Consider the following 20,884-nt stretch of genomic DNA (forward strand, 5'->3'; position numbering starts at 1 on the left):
TGCAAACCAATTTTTTGCTGAGCTGTAAGCTCATTCTGAAAACATGTGAAGTACAACTGACTTCTCTCAAGTATAATTTACGGTTACTGAAGTACCCGTTTCTGAAGTACAATAGACTATTCTGAAGTACATACTACGTCTTCTGAAGTACAAATGATTATTTTGAAGTTTATTCTGAAATCGATTTTACGGTTTCTAAGCTACAAATGACTATTCTGAGGTACAATTTACGTTTTCTAAAGTGCACATGGAAAAGGTGTAGATAGATACTCCCATGTAACCTGAAACCCAGGTTAGCAGTACTAAAGTAAGCTTTTCTATTTGGTTTAGCTTTTCTATTTGGTTTAGCTTTTCCACCCACCCTAAGACTAGGGCTGATTCTATTTCGAACGCCGGAATTGCCCTGAGACTGTGGCTTGACTGTCGCTAAGTATGGCGACGGTTTCGTTGGAGCATCCGCGTTGAAGCTTCAGCTCAGCACACTGACTTATGGCGTATACTTCTGCCTGAAATATGCTCGTGTAGTCTCCCAGAGGCACTGATATTCTGCCTCTGGGTCCAAAGATACCAGCTCCAATTCTCTTTGGAGTCTTCGAGCCATCTGTTTACCATACGATCTTGTGACTATGTCTATACCCGCAAATTAGGATCTTCTCGAAGCCATTATTTTGAGAAGAGTCCTGACATCGAATTTATTAATTTATTGTGTTGTTAAGCCACTTGCTCAAACTATGTACCTGTGCTGTTTTTCAACTCAAAATGAGGATTGTTCGATTGATAAATTCTTCAAATGATTTATTATTGAAATCTTTCTCTAGTTGTTTGTTAATCAAGATTAAGTTTAGTCATGTAATCAATCATATATATTATTTCTAATTGCTGTTTTTATGTACTGGTCCCTTTTTCGCTCTTATTTGGAATCCAAATCTATAAATAAAGTTTTGGTTGTAGAGATGGAGATACGGGCTATTAGCGAGCTTTGGGCAATTTTGGTCGTAGTGCTTTTGTTTAGCTGCATTTTATTATTATAATTTGTTAAAAATAAACGATTATGAGCACACGAAGAAATCTATTTGTACTATGGCACTATTGTGAATATTTGCACTGCATTACCGGCAGTTGCTATTGTACGCTAGATGGCAGCGCAAGTGGTAAGTTTTAATTGATTAACTGCAGTTGCTAGCATACGCTAGATGGCAGCGCAAGCTGTAAGTTAATAGAACAGCTGATTTCTGTTGATATTTGATAAGATACTTTTATATTATGTTATTTAATTGAATAAACTCCTCGTTGAATAATCATTTGTATGATAAAAAAAAATAAATAAAATTTGTTGCAACTTCGAAGCTTTGTTTATTCTCCCCGACTATCTTTTTCAATCTTTTTTTTTAAGTTTTTTTTTACTTGTTCAATTTTTTACCGAAAATTTTCCATACAAATATTTGAGCAAAAAATTAAAATATTTAGTAGTTGGTTGGTAAATCGATATATTGATTAGTCAAGCCAACAATTAACTGCGCAACTGATTTGTGAACTAAATTAAAATTTTTTAGAGAATACTCGAAAAATGTATTCTTTTTTTTTTCTGAGTTAAACTATTCGCTGAAAAAAGCAAACATTAAGATAACGAAACAAAAATTTTACATTAGAAGCAGCATAGCTTGGCATGACTAAAGCGGCAATTACCCACCGACGTGTGCCGTACGTACGGACGTTTGTCGTACGAAACACTTTTGACCGAACCCTCAAGCCCGTAGGAATCAATGTGTGCGTCTGTGTACATGTACATAACATATGTATTTGGGTGTGTATTGTTTACAGCAAAGCACTGTTATCATTGACCAGTTTGCATGCATGCTTATGGAAACATCAACTTTTTCCAATTTAATTTTTGATGTTGTAAAAGGCTGGAATTAATACTAAATAAATATAAATAGATTACATAATTATAATCTGCACTTTTACATAATTATTTCGAATTATTTTCACAATTTTTCAAACTTTAATTAGGTGTTTTTGCATAAAACTGCAAACGGTCAAAAATTAGCGCACAGAAGTTTACTAGGCAACTCTGTCTAGTGAGAGAGCGATCAGCTGACACGTTCTTACGGAAAAAATCAAAATTGTTTTGATTTCTACGTTCCGGGCTACGTACGTACGGGCGTTGCACGTCGGTGAGTTTTCGTTTACATTGCACACTCATAAGATAGGTCGTGTCAGCTGACACGTTTTTGGTACGTACGTTCGTGAGTAACTGCCGCATAACCCACGCAGCTATTTTACGTCACACTACCGTGCGTTTAGATAGTTTGTTGGGGTATTTTCGGTTCTTTTTATACCTTTCATGAAAATAAAATGGTATATTAATTTCGTCACGAAACCGAAAATTGTAAGTCCTTAAAGGAAAATAGATAGACCCACCATTAAGTATACCGAAATAATTAGGTTGAAGAGCTGAGTTGATTTAGCCATGTCCGTCTGTCCGTCTGTCTGTTTGTATGCAAACTAGTCCCTCAATTTTTGAGATATCTTGATAAAATTTGGTGAGCGGGTGTATTTTGGTGTTCGATTAGACATTTGTCGGAACCGACCGGATCGGACCACTATAGCATATATCCTCCATACAACCGATTTTTCAGAAAAAGAGGATTTTTGTAATATCTTACCCAATTTAACAGATTGAAGCTTCAAACTTCACCATATACTTTCGTATATTGCACGTATTGTTGCCTGAAAAAATTGATGAGATCGGTGGTATATATAGTATATATCCCCCACAACCGATTGTTCAGATAAGGAACTTTTCGTAATTACTGCCCTGTTTTAAGAGCTAGAGGCTTCAAATTTCAACGAATGCTTACGTATATAGCATATATTGTTGTCTGAAAAAATCATAAAGATCGGTGGTATATATAGTATATATATATATATAGTATATATATGGTGGTATATATAGTATATATATATAGTATATATATATATATGTCAGGTCAGGTTGGGTGGTAGCTTCCCTGATGAGAGGAAGCTCACTTGGACAACATGACGGTCCGTTGTGATACCACATATAATAAACTAAACTAACGGTGACGTAGATATAACTACTTAGAGAATCGTTGGGTAGCAACGATAAAGTTCCGAATGATCCCGATCTCAACCTTGGATAGCTCCTCGGGAGATCCAAGTGAGTCACGACCAAAATACTTTCGCCTAGTTCTGGCAAAAGCTGGGCAGTCAAGCATAAAGTGATTTGGTGATTCCACCTCATCATCCTCCATACAGCTGCAGCAGGATGGAGTTTCCAATATATTGAGACGTACCGCATGGATACCCATGGGACAGTGCCCTGTCAAAACCCCAATGACCATTGATAGGTGAGCCTTAGTGAACCCAATTATTTCAGCAGACCTCCTGCCATCCACTTTCGGCCAGAAAGATCTTGATATCCTACAAGACGTAGTGTCCGCCCAACGTTTGCTGAGCTGACTCGAGGCCCAGCTATGGAAGAGCAATCCACAGGTGGCTAGCGGAATCCCGAAATCCCTACAGCCATCTTCATCCGGTTCAGTTGTACCGATTCGGGCTAAGAGATCCGCTTGACAGTTACCCGGAATATCACTATGGCCCGGGACCCAGATAATCTTAATTGTAAAATAATTCGATGCAATCGCAAGTGTGGTCAGGCACTCCCAGACCACCCTCGATCGCACTGTAGTTGAGCTCAAGGCCTTTATAGCCGCTTGGCTATCAGAGTAGATGTTAAATTCCCTAACCGTAGTAGCGCTGGATAGCATTTCATCCACCGCATCCTTAATCGCAGCAACTTCCGCTTGGAATACACTGCAGTGATCAGCCAACTTAAACTTGCGGCTTACATTTAGCTCTTGACAAAAGACCCCCCCGCCAACCTTTCCGTCCAACTTCGACCCATCCGTGAACAAGTTAACCGGTCCCATGCCCCAGATAATTCCTCTTCTCCACTCCTCCCTCGGGGGAATGACTGGGGTGAAGGTTGTATAGGGAGCGGCCACCGGCATGCAATAGTCCGTCCTGTCCGGGATAAAGTCGAAACTAGTAAGAAGGCTAGAGTGTCCGAAATCAGAAAGCATATAACCCATATCACGAAGCCTGACCAACGACCGGGCCGCGGCTGCCTTTCCCGCAATATCTACTGGATGTATATTCAGCATGACGTTCAGTGCCAAGGTAGGTGTTGTCCTCATAGCGCCACTGATTCCGATAAGCGCCGTCCGTTGCACTGACACTAGCATTTTGGAGGTGCTGGCCGTGTCCAGTGCTTTCCACCAGACCACCACCCCATATAGCAGAATCGGTTTGACAACCATCTCATAAAGCCAGTGTACTACTCCTGGCGAGAGCCCCCATCTCTTTCCGATAGCCCCCCTGCAGCAGTACAAGGCAACCGCGGCCTTCCTGGCCCTATCTTCCACATTGGGCCTCCAGGACAGCTTCTTGTCCAGAACAATTCCCAAATATTTAACCCTGTCAGTAAGTACCAACGGTACCCCTCCAATCGAAGGAGTTCTGAAGTCGGGTATCTTATATCTCCTTGTAAAAAGAACCAATTCTGTTTTTCCCGGGTTGACCGCCACTCCACATGATTCAGCCCACCTAGCCACAGTATCCAGGTATCCCTGCAGAACATCGCGCAGGGTGCCCAGAAATTTGCCCCTGACTAGGATAGCGAGGTCATCTGCATAGGCAACCACCCGACAGCCATTGGCTTCCAGCTCCACAAGAAGCTCGTTGACTACCACAACCCAGAGCAGAGGAGATAGGACACCTCCCTGTGGCGTGCCCCTGCACACCTTCCTCCTTATTATGGCTCCTCCCCACTCCGCTGCGACAATTCTGCCGCATAGAAGTTTGCTAATAAATTCAACCAGAGCCGCTTCGACTCCTAAACCCACCAGAGCTCTTTCGATTGCCCCCGGTAGAACATTGTTAAAAGCCCCCTCGATGTCTAGAAAGGCACCCAGAGCATACTCTTTATGTTCTAGAGACCCCTCTATTTGCTTTACAATCGAATGGAGAGCCGTTTCCGTCGATCTGCCTTTGCAGTACGCATGCTGTGAAGCCGACAGTAACCCCCCAGGTATCCTTTCTCGTAGGTACAGGTCAATCAGCCGCTCAAGCGTCTTAAGAAGAAACGACGAGAGACTGATTGGCCTGAAATCCTTAGGTGTTACATGAGAGCCCCTGCCGGCCTTCGGAATGAAGATGACCCTAACCGTGTGCCACGACCTAGGGATATAGTTAAGCCTGAGGCAGTTAGTGTAGATGATGGCCAACCAGCGGCAGGAAATCCCTAAAGACCTTTGAAGTTGCGCAGGAATGATGCCATCCGGACCGGGTGACTTATAGGGCTTGAACGAATTTATAGCCCAGGATATTTGACTTTCCCGTAGTGGGATGGCAGGCATTTCTGCATGGCCAGCAACCGCCGACCACGCAAGCGAAGATCCCTGCGCAACTGGGACATCGGGAAAATGATTGTCCAGTAAAAGTCTCAGGGACTCCTCGCTACTCATCGACCAGTCCCCACCATCATCTCTCAGATACCCCCGAGGGGCGGGATTCCTAGAGAGTATTTTTCTAAGCCTCGCGGATTCATTGCAGCCCTCCACGTTTTCACAGAAGCTTCGCCATGAATCCCGCTTGGCTAACCTTATTTCATATTTATAAATCCCCAGACTCACCTTATAGAGCTCCCAGTCCGAGGGTAGTCTACTCCTCCTGGCTCTATTAAAGAGCCGCCTACTGGACGCTCTTAGGTCGTCAAGGGAATCAGACCACCAGGGCGGCTTGCCCTTCCCCCTGTAAGTTTTCAGTGGGCAGGACTGTTGAAAGGCGCTATTGCCTGCCAAGGTGAAGTTTTCCACCAGATCGTCTATTTCAGATTCGGACAGGTCCGAACCAGCGATAGGCGCCTCAGGCAATAGCTCTCCCAACTTCCTACAATACAAGTCCCAGTTGGTACTTTTAGGGTTCCTAAAAGATATTTTACCGGGACGTTCTTCATTCACCGAGAACTGAATATATCGGTGATCAGAGAAAGAGTGCTCGTTGAGAACCCTCCATCCAGATATCCGATCTTCCAGTTCTCTGCTAACCAGGGTAAGGTCCAAGACCTCCTCCCTTACCGCAGTAATAAAAGTCGGGTCATTCCCCCTATTACATATACAAAGTCCCTCATCTACAATAAAAGTAAATAAAGACTCACCTCTGGTGTTCGTATCCGAGCTCCCCCATATGCTATGGTGTGCATTAGCATCGGCACCTATGATTACGCCAACACCTCTCCGCCTTGCTTCAGCGGTGATTTCGCCCAGTATCACAGGCGGTGGTCCCGTTACGTCCCCATGGGGCATATACGCTGAGACCACCCACAATTCGCTACTGCCTCGCTCGAGGCAGACCGTGGTTACGTCAGCATTGCTGAAATTAGAGAGAATAAAAGCTTTAAATTCCTTTTTTAATAAGCACACAGGATCTAGGCCTACCTGCCTCCCCATGCACCAAGGTGTTGAATTTTCCCGTCCTTAATCCAGAAATTTTTCCGCCGTTACTACTCAGCCACGGCTCCTGGACAAGGACAATATCCACTCCGCCTTTCTCAAGACAGAGCAACAAGTTTGCGGAAGCCGCCTTAGAATGCTGAAGATTGATTTGACGGATTTCCATCAACACCACTCTTCTTCTTCTGCACCCCATCCTTGGCGGCTTCGCCCTCGGAGACTAGGAGATCCTCCTCCTCCCCCAACAGACGACTTACACTGATGACGGATCCCGCCATCGATGATTCGCCCTCGGAGGCCAGGAGTTCCTCCTCGGCCCTATCAGCCAGACGACTAGCACTGACGACAGATCCCGCTATTGACGGGACGTCAACAGTGCTTTCGCTGTCCAAATTAGCGGAGTCAGCATCCACAACCATGGGTACTGGCTCCCCTGCGGACGCCTCCACCTCCCGAACAGTCTCTGTGGGAGAGGAACCATCCCCCCTGGAATCGGCGTGGTAGATTTTAAGAACCACACGCTCGAGGCCATAGGAGATAACCCCCCTCGTGTCAGAGAGAGGACCGGTGGACTCTGCGTTTAGCAGAATCAGCACTTGCCGACGTGGCCCAACAGCCTCCTCTACTCTGAGGACCCTCCAGTTATGCGTCGGAAGGTTCGGGTTGCAGTAACGCATTAGTTCGAGTATTTTCTCCGGCTGAGATGGCCCGGCAGGCAACCACACCCGAGCCCTCGGTCGAAGGGGGAGATCCCTCCGTTCCACGGCCTCGAGTCTGGCCCCCCTCCAGACCTCCCCTACCAAAGAAATTATTTTCTTAAAGATACAGGCCGACCGCTCGTCAGCACAAGTAATCAGTCTAAAACCATGATACCACCCCGAGTATTCGAAGCATGGCCGCGTACCTGGGCTCTCCATAACAGCGGTCATATAGGCCGCTGATATGGCGCTGGCGACCCACGGCCACTCCTCTCGGGAGATGGCACCATCCTCCCTACTCCTATCCAGGACCCCGAGGGTGATGGAGCCTGCACGTTTAGCGATTTCGCTAAACGAAATTGCGTCCCCACCTCCTCGGGCCCTTTTTGTCGTTGAGGCATTCCGCTCATCCGACCTTTGCCGCTTCATAGCCCCCAAACCCTGCTGCTCACCCGCATCGTTCGACACCGGTGTGTGGTCGTCGCAAGCTACGACGCTCCTGGCCCACTCCAGCGTCCGGGAATGCTTCTCAGACATCTGAGCTGCATCCCTTCCGCCGTAGCGCTCCAAGATCTTCTCAGCTAAGCGCCGATCACCCAGAGCTTTCCTACGTGGCGTCGATCGCCTACCTTTCCCGGCAGGCTTTGACCCCAGGGCTCCCGTTGGGAAAGCTCCTCGCGACAGGGCTTCCTTACTAGTACTGGGCTGCTCCGTCGCATTCGTCGGACCTCTGCCTTTCCCTGTCACAGCCCCATATGGGCCTACATTGGGTGTCGGTTTCGACACCCCTCCACTAACCGAACTACCCGTACCTACGGGGTTTGAAACCAAACCCCTGCGCTGATCCGTCTGATCAGCCCTTTTGACCCGCCGGGAGCTTTCCCGGCTGGCGGCGACCTGCTTCGGAGCACTCTCCGCACCTGTCGCGTCCCCCGCACCATGACGACTTTCGCCGTCACTCCTACCCTCCTTTTTCTTCGTCTTCGTGTCCATTCTAAGAAGTCCCCCCTCAAGGCCGCTATCCGGAGCCGATTGTGTAGTCGCCCTTCAACGGTCCCGTGGTTATCTATGCTACGCAGGGAGGCCACGCGAGGGTTGACGCATTACCTTATGAGTAATGCGTTCAGAGCCAGACCGGACGCAAAGCGGGAAAATCTTCAACCGCACCTACACCACCAACTTAACGGCGACGGAGCCGGAACGTACCTTGAGGCCCGCCACGGTTTTAACGGGACGTGGGCAGGTGCAGCATTAGCCTACCAGCCATTTCGATAGGGTTTCACCCCGACCTACTAAGGTGGCAGAATACTGCACCTACCAGCCCAAAGTCATCAATTCCTATCCATAGTCAAAATCAAGTCCCTAAAAATCCGGTTCGTCACCATTGAGTACCGATCTTGACCCTTAACAGGGTCCTCCCTCCCCTGAGCTCGGCACAATGACTCAGGGGTGCGGGTTTTATCGAGTTGTCCTCTCTAGATCCGCCATTATCAGTAGAAGCAGGGGCACCTCGTGCAGGACGTGACAACCAATCACGTGTGACAATTCGTCACTATGGCCGGTCTAAGACTGATACCAGTCCCTGATCCAGAGCCTGGAACCACGTATGATATCCAAGCCAAGTATCTTAACCCCTAAAATATATATATATATTCGCAAATTTTAGCCCCATTTTAACAGCTAGAAGCTTCAAATTTCACCGAATACTTACGTACATATATAGCATATATTGTTGTCTGAAAAAATCATAGAGATCGGTTGTATATATAGTATATATCTCATACAACCGATTGTTCAGGTAAGAAACTTTTCGCAATTTCTACCCCATTTTAACAGCTATAAGCTTCAAATTTCACCGATTGCTTACGTATATAGCATATATTGTTGTCTGCAAAAATCATAGAGATCGTTTGTATATATAGTATATATCTCATACAACCGATTGTTCAGATAAGAAACTTTTCGCAATTTCTACCCCATTTTAACAGCTATAAGCTTCAAATTTCACCGATTGCTTATGTATATAGCATATATTGTTGTCTGAAAAAATCATAGAGATCGGTTGTATATATAGTATATATCTCATACAACCGATTGTTCGGATAAGAAACTTTACGCAATTTCTACCCCATTTTAACAGCTATAAGCTTCAAATTTCACCGATTGCTTACGTATATAGCATATATTGTTGTCTGAAAAAATCATAGAGATCGGTTGTATATATAGTATATATCTCATACAACCGATTGTTCAGATAAGAAACTTTGCGCAATTTCTGCCCCGTTTAAACAGCTGCAAGCTTCAAATTTCACAAAATGCTTACGTATATAGCATATATTGTTGTCTGAAAAAATCATAGAGATCGGTGGTATATATATTATATACTTCATATAAACTGTCATTTTTGCCCCCTTTTTACGGCTAGAAGCTTCAAAATTCATCAAATTTCATCAAATAGTTACGTTTACGTCATATATTTTTGAAAGACGTGATTCGTACTCATAGTTTTTACATGCAGACCACAAAAAACGTGAAGCTTTGCATCCTCACACAGATTACCTACCTATTTTTTATTTTATATTTATCTTAAAAATCGTTTAGATATGTTCAAATTTCACCAAATGCTTACGTGTATAGCATATATTGTTGTCTGAAAAAATCATTGAGATCGGTGGTATATATAGTATATATCTCATACAACCGATTGTTCAGATAAGAAACTGTGCGCAATTTCTGCCCCTTTTTAACAGCTAGACGCTTCAAATTTCACCATATGCTTACGTATATAGCATATATTGTTGTCTGAAAAAATCATAGAGATCGGTGGTATATATATTATATACTTCATATAAACTGTCAATTTTGCCCCCTTTTTACGGCTAGAAGCTTCAAAATTCATCAAATTTCATCAAATAGTTACGCTAACGTCATATATTGTTGAAATACGTGATTCGTAGTCATAGTTTTTACACACAGACCACAAAAAACCTGAAACTTTGGATCCTCACACAAAGTACCTACCTATTTTTTATTTTATATTTATCTTAAAAATCCTTAAGGTATGTAGTTCTGTTCACTATATATTTCTTATCTTATACATCCGATTATTCGGAGATTACGAGCGGGATAAGATTATTGTTCAGCCCCATTCATGAAAGGTATGAAGTCTTCGGCACAGCCGAAGACAGTCCCGTTCTTACTTGTTTTAACTGATATTTTGCGTGCTTTGCTGTATTTGTATATGAAAGAAAGCCTTTTAGGCTACACATACAGAAGCGGGCACGAAATAGCAGTGACAATTTTTATCAAAATTTGTCAATTTAATTCTTTTTTTTTTAGTTTCGATATAAAACTGCACACTAAAAAAATCAGAAAACTAAATAAAACATTCAAAAATTTTCTCGAATTTTAGATTTTTGCGAAAACGTTTTCAAACTTGAAATTTTGAAACAAAAGTTTCTTGAGAAGGGTTTATCTAACGCAGTGATGCTTGGAAAAAATATCTGTTAAAGTTTTTTTTTTTTGAGCTCAGAACTCTGTTTTTTAACATTTTTAATTAAAAACAAGTAAGGAAGGCTAAGTTCGGGTGTAACCGAACATTACATATACAGCTGAGAGCTTTGGAGACAAAATAAGGGAAAATCACCATGTAGGAAAATGAACCTAGAGTAACCCTGGAATGTGTTTGTATGAAATGGGTATCAAATGGAAGGCATTAGATTTTTAAAAGGGAGTGGGCCATAGTTCTATAGGTGGACGCCACTTCGGGACATCGCCATAAAGGTGGACAAGGGGTGACTCTAGAATGTGCTTGTACGATATGGGTATCAAATTAAAGGTATTAATACGGGTTTTAAAAGGGAGTGGCTCTTAGTTGTATATGTTAAGGCGTTTTCGAAATATCGACCAAAATGTGGACCAGGGTGACCCAAAACATCATCTGTCGGGTACCGATAATTTATTTATATATGTAATACCACGAACAGTATTCCTGCCAAGATTCCAAGGGCTTTTGATTTCGCCCTGCAGAACTTTTTCATTTTATTCTACTTAATATGAAAGGTGTCACACCCATTTTTCAAAGTTTTTTCTAAAGTTATATTTTGCGTCAATAAACCAATCCAGTTACAATGTTTCATCCCTTTTTTCATATTTGGTATAGAATTATGGCATTTTTTTCATTTTTCGTAATTTGCGATATCTAAAAGGTGGGCGTGGTCATAGTCGGATTTCGGCCATTTTTTATACCAAGATAAAGTGAGTTCGGATAAGTACGTGAACTAAGTTTAGTAAAGATATATCTATTTTTGCTCAAGTTATCGTGTTATGGGCCCAGCGGAAGGACAGACGGTCGACTGAGTATAAAAACTGGGCGTGGCTTCAACCGATTTCGCCCATTTCCACAGAAAATAGTTATCGTCATAGAATCTATGCCCCTACCAATTTCACAAGGATTGGTTAATTTTTGTTCGACTTTAAAGGTATTCTAAACAAATTAAATGGAAAAGGGCGGAGCCACGCCCATTTTAAATATCTTTTATTTTTGTATTTTGTTGCACCATATCATTACTGGAGTTGAATGTTGACATAATTTACTTACATACTGTAAAGATATTAAATTTTTTTTTATAATTTGACTGAAAAAAATTTTGTTTTTTAAAAAGTGGGCGTGTCATCCGATTTTGCTAATTTTTATTTAACACACATATAGGAATAGGAGTAACGCTCTTGCCAAATTTCATCATGATATCTTCAACGCCTGCCAAATTACGGCTTGCAAAAAATAACCTTGGTATGATAAATTTTTTCTTAATAGAAAAAATTATTAAATTAGAATAGAAGAAAGAAAAAATGTTGACAACTGCCAAAGCTCGTTGTATAGATCCATTTCGGGAACTGCTAAATTCCTTCATCGGCAATGTTTAGGCGCCGCTGCTATAACCATTCAGCCAACACAGCGGTTTTTTGTTTGTCTTCATCAATTAAATTTAGCAGTTCCCGAAATGGATCTATACAACGAGCTTTGGCAGTTGTCAAAATTTTTCTTTCTTTGTTTTATTCTAATTTAATAATTTTTTCAATTAAGAAAAAATTTATCATAACAATAATAGTGATAAAATAATTATTGTTGGGCATTGAGCTCGATTCGAACCCGCGATCTTACAAATCAGTAGGCCGATATAACAACAAAAAATTGTTAAATTTTTTTTAATTACAAGCTTACAATATCTGATAAAACCAAAAAAACTTTCCAACTGCTAGTCATTTGTTACATATCAAGCATATCGGTCAATTATTCTATAAGTCTTTAAGTGCTACTTGTTTTTCGGAGTCAGTGGAGAAACTTTCTCAACAACATGCGTTGGTGGTCAATCAGATTGATGAACTCGCGCCCACAAAATATATTTGTTACCATAAGTATCATATGGTACGTACGACAGGTTAAACTTCTCAAAAATGCGAAATACTTTATTCGTAATGCTTAACTATTAACTGGAATTCCTACACAAAATAAATGTAGGCGAAAAATATGTGAAACTTGTTTCTCTTTCTAATTGCTTTTGTGTGTTCTTAAAAGCAATTTCAAAACGCTTTTAAGATGAGCTACTCTTTGTGAAGTGAACATAATGCTGCTAAAGTCTATTCGAGTAAATATAAAAGCAATGCAATTTTATGAGAGATGTATCTATTGATTGCTTATTTGAATAAATTGACAACAATTGTAATCTATAACAAGCACAATCGTTTTATGAGACAAGTATGAAAGATTGCAAAAAACCAAGTTAGTTAGCATTCATACATTTTTTTGTAGAAGGTGTTTCAAAAGTATAGAGAGTAAACTGTTGGCATAACCTAATGGGAAAACAGAATATAGGAAATTATAATGTACCGAATTAGGGAAATTCCGCTTATTCCAAACCTTCTGCTAACGTTCGAAACGCTAAACTGTTCAATAAATCATTCCAATATTCAGGATTGCAATATGCTTTTTATTTAATTTACTTGAGAGTGGTACAAATATACTTCACAATTATTCTGCACTTCGCAACTACTAGCGTGTTTAAATCAAACTGATTAGTTATTACTCAGCTTGCGTTGCTTTTATACTCTCTGTTGCCTCGTCCGATATTTCTCCAAAGGTCTAGACGTTTCACCTTTCTTGTATCTCCTGCTTGGTATTTAGTTATATGCGTGTGTATGTGTGAGTAAGAACTTCGGCCGATGATTACATGTGTGTGTGTTAGAGATATCTCTTCCCTTCGAGATGCTGGTTATGTGTGTGCATGTAATTCTCGCCGCCTTCCATGTATGTGTGTAAATGATGATTAAATTGATGTGTACACAAGAGTGGCAGCTTGCTTTATTGTTGTTGTGCCTTTATTTACCAACAACATGGTGTTGCTTAAACTCGCCACAATAATAAACTAAAAGAAATTCAGACCAATTCTAAATATTCTCGCGGAATTTTGTTCTCGCGGATTTTTTTATTCCCGCGGAAAAATTCCTCCAATTCTTTTCTCCTAGGGAGAAGAATAATTGGGGAATAGGAATTTCGAATTTTCGAAGTCAGCTGTTTTGTCAATTGAAATTTCGTTGCGCATTTCTTATTTTGTTTAAAAAATTGTAAAGTTTAATTATTGTTGCCAATTTGTTTGAAATTAAGAAATAAGGTATAAACAATGCACATTATTGCAGTTCATGTGGTATTCACTGAAATGAGTAATGAATTGGTGCCACAGCAACATCAACATAGGAGCATAAGAAGAAGACCGGCGGCATAACACAAATCCGCCGGAGTTGCCTGCATTCATTCTGCAAAGCAATTTTCTGGCGGCCAAGTCGAGTTGAGTTCGCCTTTCGCCATATGCCAAAATCTATTTAAGCCTTCTTAAAAAATCCTTGCGCAATTTCTGGATGGCTGCATCAAATATGCGAAGAGCTCTTCCGTTGCTTATGATATATTTTTCGACTTAAAATAAAGAATATTGTGGTTGTTGTTGTTGTTGTATTAACAGTGAGAATATCGTGGTAGAATGTAAATACATATTTTAGCACAAATTTCTACAAATAAGTGTTCTTTCTTAAAATAACCAATTTCCTTTAACTATTTTGATGCATTCCCTTTAATTTAACTTGTGAAAAAACTCCTATGAAATGGCAGAGAAATCTCCCTCTCCCTCACATTCATAATACCTATTTTTCTCCCATAACCGGTTTCCGCTTTTTCGAACATTGTTCAGAATAGGAGGAAAGGGAGAAGTGAAAAAACTCACAAGGAATTTTTATTTAGAATACGAGGAATGGGAGAAGGGAAAACACTCGCACGGAATTTTCTTTTAGAATTGGGCTGATTGTACTTTGCAAAATTTTGTTAACATGGCAGTACTGAATGAATTTCGTTCACTAAGGATAAATAAGATTACATATCAGTTTTGCAAAACTTGGCAGCACTAAATAATTGTTTGTCCATTACGAATGAATAAGATCATTTTTCATTTATTTACAAAATGACTTAGCGACATCTATCATGATTGAGGAATGTAAGAGTACTCATCTGCAAATTTTTTTGAACTTGGCAGCACCGAATAAATTGTGTTTAATAAGAATAAATTATATGACTCATAATGGGACCAAAGCTACCAAACTGCATTAAACGTAATATATCAATATCAATAAGTCAGTTGAAAGTTTCTTAACTTGGTAGCACTGAAAACATGATTCTAGACTGAAATTATATATCGTTTCTAGAAAACAACTACACGATATTGATCATACTTGAAAATGTAACTAAATCATGAAAAAAATCTTTTTGCAAAAATATCAGCTAGTAGTATTTATTTGCAAAACTTGGCAGCACCGAATAATTTTTGTCTAATTAAAATTAATACGATTATTTTTCATTTATTTACAAAATGACTCAACCACATCAATCATGGTTGACAAATGTAACTAAATCAGCAAAAATTTGTTAAGTTGACATTTTTAAATAAAATAATACGTCTAAATCGATTAATAAATAACACTAGGTCAGTTCAGAGCCTTAATTGCAATAGTTTCCTAACTTGGTAGCATTGAAAACATGTTTGTCAAATTGAAATGTATGAAATGCTTAGCTTAGAAAAAATCCATTCTTAAACTCAATTCGTTCGTTGGAGCATAAAAAAAATGAATAGGCCGACAAAACATCTTTTATATAGAGTGATTTTTAAACAACCTTAAGAATAAATAAAACCAGTCATTAGTTGCTTTGACTTTAACGACATTTGTGCACATATTAGTGTACATACTCTCTTGAGTAATTATTAATATTATTATTATTATTTGTTTCCTACGCTTTGACGAAAGAAAAACAACTTTCAAGCCATTTAACTCACACGCGTTTACATATGCAGCTGTTTTATTTCATTTGCTTTTGTACTTTTCAAGCATTTCAACTTTTTTAAGCAACGATTTCGTAATTAACACCTTATGACTTAATTTACATTAACAAATATATATTATATATTGTATATGTATACTTAACTTGTACATACTCTGTACAGAATTTTCAGCTTTATTGCTTGGCTTAGTTTAAGGCGGTTGCGCAATGAAGCATAAAGATTTGGCTATCTCGTTCCTGTCTCTTTCTTTTTTTTGTGTTTCTCATTCATACTTACCTAGCGTGTGATTCATAGAATTTTAACTTTTCTAAAAAGAGTGTAAATCTGAAAATTTATTACTAAAGTAAATATTCAAATGTAAACTTTGCTGAGTCATGCGTAGGTTTGACGGTTGAAGAGAAGTGCAAATTGGCAACAATGTTTGAATGATTTTCAAAAGGAGAATTTTTGAAAATATGTTTAAAAAATGAAAAAAATGTATAACAAAAGTAAACAAACAGTAGTATTTCATGTTAAATTGAAAAAATTTATCAAAGTAAGAAAAACCGTAGGAAAATTGGACAAAAACATAAATAAAAAATATATATTTCTGCAGCGACCTGTTATGTTCTATACATAAATAAAAAATATATATTTCTGCAGCGACCTGTTATGTTCTATACATAAATAAAAAAGTTAAAATTGTAAGAAAGATATCAAAAAATTTTTTTAAAAAGTTGGATACAAAGTTTCATGCAAGTACGAAGTTTTGTCCACTATCTTTTTACTTTTAAAGAAAAGAAGAGAAAGGAAAGGAAAAAGAAATTAAGATAAAGTAAAGGAAACGAAGGTAAAGTTAAGGAAATGAGGGGAAAGGAAAGAAAAAGAAAGGAGTAGTTTTTGTTGGTTTCCCCATTTTTTTAAGTTTTGCTTTTTGGTTTGATTCAACACTGAGAGAAAAAGACTGGTAAAATCAACCGAAATACGGGTCAATTCAACCGAAATTTCTGTCAATTTTTATCCATCGCAACAAGATGTTGAATCAACTGCGCACAAATCGTTGATTCGGAATTACCGTTTTAGTAGTCAAATGAACAAAAAAAATTTTTTCGACAGCTTTGTATGACAGTACCTATGTTGCCATATAAATAAATAAATGTAAGGCGCCATAACCTCCGAAGAGATTTTAGGCCGAACTTCTCTTCCAATTTGAGTCCTGTTCCTTTTTAATTTTTCTTACAAATTGGCGGGAAGCGACCTACTTGTTTTATGCCGACTCCGAATGGCATCTGCAAGGCATATGAGTTTTCACTGAGAGCATTTCATGGCAGAAATACACTCGGAGTGCTTGCCGAACACTGCCGAGGGGCGACTCCACTTATAATAGTTTTCTTGTAATTGAAAAGCTTGTTTCTAAAATTTTGATGTTGCTTTTTCCGTGGTGTGAACCCAAGGTCATCGGTGTGGTAGGCGGAGCACGCTACCATCACACCACGGCGGCCGCCATATAAATACGTAAATATGTGAATACATAAATACGCATGCTTGCTACATATACATACATACATATGAAAATAGAAATGAAAATAGTAGTCACAAAACTGATTCTCAATTCTTTCAGTTGCAGCTCAGCTCATTCTCAATTTCTTCTCTCGCATTTAGTTGCCACACTTGATTGTTTCGAACAAAACTTGTAGTATAAATGTTTGACGTAACATTTTAAAAAGAACTTGTAAAGCTGCAGACATTGGTGCGTTATCGGTAACCGTATCGGTAACCTTATAACAGCTGATTCGACCAACCTTATGGGAATCAATGTAATCGATTATTGGTGCCATATCGCAACGCTAAGGTCGTAACCGTATCGTAGCCAACCAATTGGTTTTTGGTTTTTCGCCATATAAAAAACCTAAAAATGAGTTGGTGAATTTAATAACTTTTTGTAGATTTTATTCATTGTTTTGGATACGTTATGACTAGGAGACTTATTTTTTGTGGAATATGTTTGTAATTTTTGCGTTTTCCTCATTTTTATGAAATTTTCACGATTTTTAGGTTAAGGCACCATTAATCGATAACAATAGCTGTGTTTCACAGAAATACAACAGAGGGCTGTGTCTCCGCTTTTCGGTACACCCTGTGCTGTAGCTAGTTATTTCACCACTGCCGCTATATGGGTCTCCTAAGCATTATCTAAGCGAGGATGGGCGTTTATTTTTTTTCACGCGCAAACGAAACGTATACGCATGTGAAAAAAAACACGGCTAATATATTAGGGGGACTCGTGTAACCGTATAAATGCCTTATAAAGTGTGTAAACGTATAAATTTATCTAGTGCGTAAACGAGCTGTCAAATTTTGTATGAAAAATCTTTTACACAAATTGGATAAATTTACGCGCAGATTTCATTGTGTAAACGCGGTAAACTCAAAGGAATGCAACCTTGCAGACATTACAGTAATCATTTTCATCAGAAATCTCCAACATCAGCAAGTAAAAGCGTTTTAGTTTTGATATTTCACTTAATCTTGGCATTTTTTAATTTGTATAACAATCAAAAAAATTTAGTTTGGCAATAATACCGCTGATAAACAATCAAGTTTATCAAGGGTATTAATTACTAGGTGCGTTCATATAACAGCGTGTGTAAATGGATATAATTTTACACCTTATAAGTTTATATGCTTTCATGAGTCCCCTTATTGTATAGGGTTACGTTAGGGATACGACTACAGCGATACGACAAACGGCACCAATGACTCCGCTTTAAGTTATAGAAATGTAAAGAACCAAATCGCAGGAAGGTAATTCACCATTGGAGTAACTTTACATGTAATTCAGCAAGTTTAATATTCGTAACACTTTAAGTTGAAACGATTCCAAAACAACTCAAACTTTTATTTTGTCGGAAACATCAAGATTAAAAGAGGATGTTTTTTATTATCTTATTAGATTCGTTCCTGAAAATTTTTCTAAGCGGCGTCGCCCCTCGGCAGTGTTTAGCAAGCGCTCCGGGTGTATTTCTGTCATGAAAAGCTCGCAGTGAAAACTCATCTGCCTTGCAAATGCCGTTCGGAGTCGGCATAAAACATGTAGGTCCCGCCCGGCCAATTTGTAGAAAAAAATTTAAATGAGCACGATGCAAATTCGAAGAGAAGCTCGGCCTTAGATCTCTTCGGAGGTTATCGCGCCTTACATTTATTTATTTATTTTATTAGATTCGTTCGCGTGAGTGAAAATCTATTAAAACTTGAACAAAATGTTACTAACTTTGGAAAAATCCTGTTCGTGCAAGCAACACTTTTGCAACAAGAGAGCGCAATTTTGCATTTCGCTTGGACGAGAAGTTGCAAAATTGTACCCGATAAATAGGTGTCCCGGTATCTCATAATTTTTTGCACAGTAAATTCAAAAAAGGGTTTTTTCGTTTTGTATTGATAACTGAAAAACTAGTTTTTTTATTGTTTTCCTATTTTGTGTGTTTTTTCGATTTGATGGTTTTCTTATTTTGGGATTTTTTTTTTAACAAGTGGCACCATCGTCATAAGTACAAAGTAGAGAGCGCAGTGAGCGTAAAATTCTCTTTGAAATTTGCTCATGTATTGACAGTGAACGCCGTTGAAACGACCTGTAAGATCAGTTGTGTTAACAGAAAAATCAGTTAGATTGATTAGGAATCTGTTAATTATACAGAATTTTGTTAACTTAAGAGCGACAATTTCTCTTCTGTTGAAATGACTAAACTAATTTGTTCGCTTGACAAGGAACTCGGTCGAATTAACCATAATTCGATCAATTTCACCGAATCTCCGTTAAGTCAAGAACAACAGAACCGATTTGTTGATTTTACTAGCACCATTTCTTTCAGTGAAGTTTTTGTGTATATTGTTATTTTTGAACCAGGTCCGGCAAAAATATAGTCGGGCTATTATGGCGACGCAGGAATGGCTTTAAAGACACTCGTTCACGCAAATTATTGTTTTGATGGTTTTTAAAGAGCGGCGTCAATTTATGCACGCACTCACAAGCCCGTGACACAAGCGTAATGTGGCTGGGCTGTTATGACGACGTAGAAATGGCAAAAGACATTTTTAAAGACACTCGTTCACGTAAATTTCTGTTTTGATCTTTCGTAAAGAATGTCATAGATTTATGCCAATATTCACAAATAACTTTCCAAATCAGAACCTTTCTGCCAATTTTTTTTATCTGGATGGGTTTTTTCGAATTAGGAATGTTCTCTCCAGACTGTTAGCCGTAGAACTGGCTACCTAACATTCATATGTTCATTTTCAAATACTTTACGTTTTCTATAATCACACAAAAGTTTTTGTTTTCCAATTTAGTCTCTAGAGAGCTAACGTGCAAGGTAAATGTTTTTTCACGTCTGCTTTTCACTTCCGTTTGAAACTTTTTTTTCATTTTCTACGTCTGCTTGATTCGTGTGACTTTCAACTATTTTGGACATCGCTTGTTGACATGGCTTGATTTCTCCTAATTAGGGATAGAACATTATACTCCAAAAAGCGTCTGCTTATCGCTTTGGTCGGCTTTCTTGGCTTGTGCTCACTAAGCTACTTTTGGTTGAAGCGCAAAACCGTGCATTGGGCAGTGTCACGATGATCCCTTGACTTTGGCCAATTTTTTGTAACTAGCATTGGGATTATTCGACCGAATGTGCAACATTTTTTTTCCGTGACTCTTTGTTAGTATTCGTTTATTTTTCTTGTTATTGAAGGCTTGACTTCAAGAGCTCGTAGATTATTAAAAATGTTTTGAAACACCAATTTAAAACTATTTTATTCAAAACGTACTTTATTATTATCAAAAAAAACTTGTAAGGAGTTCTAAATTTTGCAGAACTTTCTGTAACAGTCCTTAGTAGGGCTGTAAACTGCATCCGGATTTTTCAACTATCCGTATAAACCGGATATTCGAATAACCGGATAGCTAAGCAAAAAATCCGGCTATCCGAATATCCGCATTCATAAATAGGAAATCCGGATATCCGCTGTTCGCCTATCCGGATACGTAAACGGAAAATCCGTATGTCCGGATACTGGAATATATAAGTTGAATATCTGCATATCAGAATTAAACGAAGCAAACACCGAAAAATTATTCACGAAATATGTTTGTAGATTATTAGATTAACGTCAAAAATTAAAAAGCTACAATTTTACAAACAAGTGAAAATAAGAACAGTGCCATTTGTTTATATTGGGAAAAAACGCTGTTAATTGATTTAAATGCCCGACGAATTTATTGTTATTAATGTTAAATAAACAT

The 20,884-nt window shown here is 39.1% G+C and overlaps 1 protein-coding gene across 8 annotated transcripts in view; it reads left to right on the forward strand.

Moving 5' to 3' along the window:
• siz (Brefeldin-resistant Arf-GEF family protein schizo) overlaps window positions 1-20,884 on the forward strand; it is a 191,525-nt gene that overhangs the window by 126,784 nt on the left and 43,857 nt on the right. The gene's annotated exons all lie outside the window — the stretch shown is intronic.

The sequence above is a fragment of the Eurosta solidaginis genome, chromosome 5 (assembly GCF_040869045.1).
Source record: "Eurosta solidaginis isolate ZX-2024a chromosome 5, ASM4086904v1, whole genome shotgun sequence".
NCBI classification, from domain to species: domain Eukaryota; kingdom Metazoa; phylum Arthropoda; class Insecta; order Diptera; family Tephritidae; genus Eurosta; species Eurosta solidaginis.